Here is a 5893-nt window from a genome sequence, read left to right as displayed (position 1 = left end):
CAGCAAGCTTCCTCGGCATCTTAATGCTGGACGTCAAGCGAGGAAGTTACGACTTCCTCTTTTAAGATCAGGTGTGACCCAACCCAGAATTGACCCTGGATCTACCGTCCCCGAAGCGGACGCTCTACCAACTGAGCTTTCGGGGTGGGTTTATCCAGTTGAAAGACATGGTTAGACAAACTCCTCAAGCTGGAAGAGTTCAGCGTACCAACAAGCTTGAGATAATCATCTCTGAACAACATCACTTCTGAAATGTTAGCAATGATAGAGTACTAGATACTCGTAAGCTAGGTCCAGTTTGGTGACTAGAAAGGCAAAGAGTGCTTCTTCCTGGTTATTGCTTAGTTTGAATTGACGGCTGCCGCTCTCAACGTTAATATAGATGATACATTGCGTGGTGAACTAGAACTGAAATCGGACAGTGAAATAGTTCCACGATTCAACGTTTCCAGACGTTTGTTGCAAAATCAGGCTATCGAAGATGGATGAAGCTTCAAGCTCAAATCCGCGGAGGTACGTCAGTTCTTTCGAAAATTCAGCCCATAATGCATCTCGAGGATTGAACGCTGATGGTTTACCATATTATCTCCGAAACGTGGAAACATGGACCCGACTTTTTATGGACAGATCCAAGTGACCTGTACAACCCACTTTCAAAATCAGGTCACCGGATATTGACACGGTGTTTAAACGGGAGGCAAAAGATGATCCGACCACAAGGCTTCTGGACAGTTTTTCTTAGTGGTAAAAGGGTGGAGATGGGTGGCGTTAAACTTGCACGTTTGCGGAATATATATTCACCCCAGAAAGGATTTTCATCGGTGTTAGAGCTGCTGAGATCGGCAAAATAGACAACTGAATGTATTCAACGGCCCTTTCACCGAAAGAAGAGCTTAAGGATCTTAGCTCTGCTCAAGGATCTCTGAAGAGAACCAGCGCTCTGCTCAAATTAGAAGGGTTCAAGAAATCCGGAGGCTGTATATTTACATCATGCCTGTCTGCTGGACCCACCCATCAAATGATAGTTCCAAATAACCACCATAGCTGTGTCCATCTCATCCGGCATTACCACCACTACCAAGGTATGGGCCTTGGAAAGGAGTTCTATTTGAAGAAATATAGGAAGATAATTTTGCGCTATTCTTTTGCTACAGGAGAAGTGCACTCAGTGTAAAACTCAAGAAACTTAAGGTCAAAGTGCTTGATGGAATAGCCTTGACATACAGATTTTTCCAGTAATATCTTGCGGCGTCGATTGAAATTGTCACATAACACACACGATCTAAAAGATTTTTTATGTGATTGGTGTTTTACGCCGTACTCTAGAATATTTCACTTCTACGACGGCGACCAGCATATTGGTGGGAGAAAACCGGGCAGAGCCAGGGGAAAACCCACGACCATCCGCAGGTTGCTGAAGACCTTCCCATTTACGACCGGAGAGGAGGGCAGCATGAGCTGGACTTGAACTCACAGCGACCGCATTGGTGATAGACTCCTGGGTCATTACGCTGCGCTAACCAACTGAGCCACGGAGGCCCCGAATCTAAAAGATGCTACAAGGCTAGATATGTACACGCCATATACAGGACCCTTCGGTATATTGCTGTCCAAGCAAGGATAATTTATAATGTCAAAATTGAAACTAGCCCTCTTGTCGTAAAGACTGCGAGAGAGGATGGCGTTTGGTCTCTGCACAGATACACGTCCAGATAAGATGTGCCATATATATGTAAAGTCTATAGTCTGAAGACACGCCTCCATTTCGACCTATGTTACGGTATTTCACTCATATACGAAGCGTCTATTCCCTAACACGGATCACGTACAGTGTTTACTCATATCAGAAAATCAGTGATATTTTGAGAGATTATAGAATCGAGAGACGGACTGTATGGAGGAAGTATAAAACAGGTTTGTTCTAAAACAGACACTAAAAATCGTGTATACAGACTTCTTGGAAGTCGGGTGCATGTTGTTATTATTCTTCTAGCTCCTCTGTTGTTATAACTGTGTAAAAACTGTAAATTTCACACAGTTGTTTTCATCTACGTCTGGGAGACAATGCGTGGGAAAACTCTGCTGTACAGTTCCGAATGACCTTTCAGCGTGGACTCTGTTTTTTCGGCATATTGACGTCTACAGAAAGTATTTAAACACCTTCTTAAAAGCGGCTAATTTGAATCATCTGAAATTTAATGCTAGTCGCCATCATATAAGTGAAACTATCCTTGAGAACTGCGTGAAACACCAATCGAGTAAATAAATAACTAATGTACCCACCGCTACCAGAATACCAACAGCTAGGCATGTCGGCATTGTTTTCTGTGTCTGTCTGATAAGGTGAATACCCCAGGTGACTCTAAGAATCAGTAGATGGTTCAGGTAAGGGCTTTTGCGTTCCGGGGATCGTACATCCGTTATTTGACGACCGTTGATAATAGCTTCGACCTAACAAAACAGTGTATTTGGTCCCACGATGTCCAACCCGAATTCTTTGGCGAGCATGGCTTTCAACACCTTCCGAAGTGTCTTTATTTTGCTCTGCACGAGACCCACCGATATGGGGGGCACATATGGGTGGGTTAGATATCGACTGGAATTTTCTTTGCTTAACATGCTTTGAGACTGCTGTATTGTTCTGTTCTTGAATACCTTCGCTCAGCTCTCGATCTGCTGATGCCTACTGTTGTCCACCTCTTAGATTGTGACGATTCACTATTTAGTTTTTCCACGTGTATGACTCTTATTGTGAGAGCATGTGAATAGACAGTCGTGAGACAGTGCTCTAGTCACTATGAATGGTTTTAAATAGTCTACACCTACGTCAGTAACAAAAGTTCTGGATGGTGTCAATCTCTTCTAGGATAGGTCAGCCATTCGCTGAGAATGCCCTTTCCTGGCGTCTTTTCCAAGATGCACATTGAGAATCTATGCGTCGAAACAGACATTCGTATACCAGCCGTAAACCAAAATCAACGTTAACCGTCAGAAGAAAGTATATAATGTACAAAATTAGGACGGACTCGTGTAAAGAGAAGCAGTGAACAGTTTTCAATGATGTTGGAAAGACGCGTGGAATGTTTTAAGCGAATGAGTAGAGTCAGCATTAAAAAGGTATAGAACATTGGTACATAAGTTATCGGAAACAGAACATGTATCTCAGTTCCTTTATACTGTCTTTGGGCTCGAATAGCTTAATTTCCTCTGAAAATACTCTTAAGCTGTGTTACTGTCTATTACATGACAGTAACACTGTTTCAACGCGCAAATCTTCAAGCACAGAAGTTATCCTATGTTATACAATGAAGTGAGGTGTGATAAAATTTCTATAAAATGTTTGACTCTGAACAAGTGTTATGGTCACATAAGTGTCCACAGTAAACACTTTAACATGAAAATACTAGAGAATTTGGTCACTCACCAGCATTGCCAGTTAGTTTTAACAGTTTGTCACTTCTTAGGCCTCACTTCTTTAAGACCACTCGCTATGGTCACATTTACAGGCCACTCACTCTGGTCACCTTCTGAGCCTACTCACTCTAGTCACATTTTAAAACCACCCATGACCAGTCTGGTCATGTTTTAGGCCTACTCAACAAAATTTGGTGCCAATGACACGATCGTTCGCGTCTTGGTTGTACACAGAACCTATTTCCGCAGACCAAATAATTAGTTATGCAAAATCTTTCACCGTGAATGTCCACACAATCTATTAAAGGTTGCAACTATAAAGTATGAACCCGACTGAAAGCCATGTTGTGGCACAATGCACCATGGTAACATGTCTAAAATTACAATTATGCAGTCCAGCTGCTGCTTGTCACACGTACGGTATTAGCACGATTTACTGCACTCTGTTTCATGACGGTGTCTAATTCTGATTAATCTTTGTCGTAACGTTGAATATAGTAATGACAACTAAGATACATATAATGATCGTTTGTTTCGTGTTTGCCAAGTTTTTCTTGGTTACCGATCGATAAACAATTTCTACAGATTTTTGTCAAACGCAATGGTTTCATGAAAATATCCCGAAACTGCAAATTAGAGGTTATTAATTATACTGGTATTTTTAACGAATTAGGTGCTTTTTGTTCATATTTACGCCAAACATTTCGTGGTGCAGATTGATAAAAAAAATTTCTAGACGTGTTGTTTACATCTGTTGTGTCATACAATATAAAGCCCTGTTTATGAAAATATCCCAAATTTACAAGTGGGTGTGTTTTAGGCGTATTTACCGTAATACTGTAAAAATGTTGTTTCCTTCTGATTGATAACCAAATTCCTAAGGGTGTTGCTCACCTTATAAGTTTTATCCAATGTCCCAAGTTTGCAAATTAGATGCAGCTTTTTGTTTGTGGCCTGACCACGACAATATCGAAACCGTGTACTTAATGGTGCAAACGGCATTGCTCTCCCACGGAAATACTTTCTATTGGGTAACATTCTTGAAATGTGGACAGAATAACTTATTCAACGTATTTTGTGACGAGAATTCAAATGGTGCAAATAACATTACACCCTGACTAATTATTTTGGCTGTAGGTAACTTTAAAACATTGATGACGACATACACTGTGTTGCCATACTCAGCAACATGCTGTAATGAACACAAACCAGGCTAAATTTTTTTAACAACACGTGCTTGCGCTGATCCGGGTCGATTGGTTCCTTATTATGTGGTTCAGTTCTAATTATCCTTTTTTTTAGAACAGACGGTATAAAATACACCCACATTCTGTTTCCCATATCCATCCACCGCGGAACTTAATTCATGTACATGTGGAGGCTAGGTTTGCATTCCACTTGGAAGGAAGACAAATTATAATCATCAAAGTAAGTCAGACTACGTACACTTGCTAAAATGTGGTTCGGAAGCTGCTGTTCCCATGTATTTTGTCACGAGAAATCTAATGACGCAAACTATATTGCCCCCCCCCCTCAATATTTTTAGTTATCGGTACAGCTAACAGTGAAATAACATTGGAGTGGGTGTGGCTTGTTGTGGTGGTGATACCGATTTGCCTTTCGACTTCGTTTTTGAAATATCTCAAATGCTGATGAAAAACAGAAGGGTCATCGTGGAATTTTCATTACATGAACAGGCGGGGTCACATTTTGTGTTTATTTCTGTATTATTAGCCTAAATATTGAACATGAACATTCACTATTTCGTTGTCATATTTCACATTAAATGAGTTAAAGGGAAGTGACTAACATAAATAACGTTCTCTGCCCTTGTCCCTGTTTGAACAGAGCGCGTTCCGTATCTAGGCGGCTAAGCATGTATGGCCGGAGAATTCAAACACCCCATTTGAACCACGACTGTTTTCTCTAGACTGATATGCAAATACGGAACGTTGTGCACACTGTATCTGTTTATATTTGAAAATAACATGATACACAGTTATTAAAATGACAAAGGCTCCCCATAGATTCTTCGTAGGTATTAATCGACGATTATCGCTAAGCGTCTCCTCGAAGCTTGGAGTGTACAAAATTTAATGATTTCAATGCGGGACGGACTAATCTAATATTGAAAGTAGGTCAACCGTGCGGATGAATACACCGGTTTCTGTCGTGACCATGGGTATGTTTGTGTGACGTGATTTTGTGGTGAAGCTTGTGAGTGTGTCTTTCTGTGGGCTTAGAACCTCCAGCACGACGCAATCTACGTGGGCGGTCGTCTAAACTAAGTACGTAAATAAGGTATGGTAGGGATACACAGGGCGATCTAGCATTAAGGCTCGTGGAGAAAATCGCAACAACAGATGTCATGAGAAGAACAGTCAACATGGAATGTACGAAAACACTTTCAGACAAAAGTCAGGTCTTCATAGGGACGTTCATTCATTCAACCACTTCTTCTCCTATGGAAATTCTTGAG

This window comes from Liolophura sinensis, chromosome 2 (assembly GCF_032854445.1).
Source record: "Liolophura sinensis isolate JHLJ2023 chromosome 2, CUHK_Ljap_v2, whole genome shotgun sequence".
Taxonomy (NCBI): Eukaryota; Metazoa; Mollusca; class Polyplacophora; order Chitonida; family Chitonidae; genus Liolophura; species Liolophura sinensis.
This window is presented reverse-complemented; position numbering follows the sequence as displayed.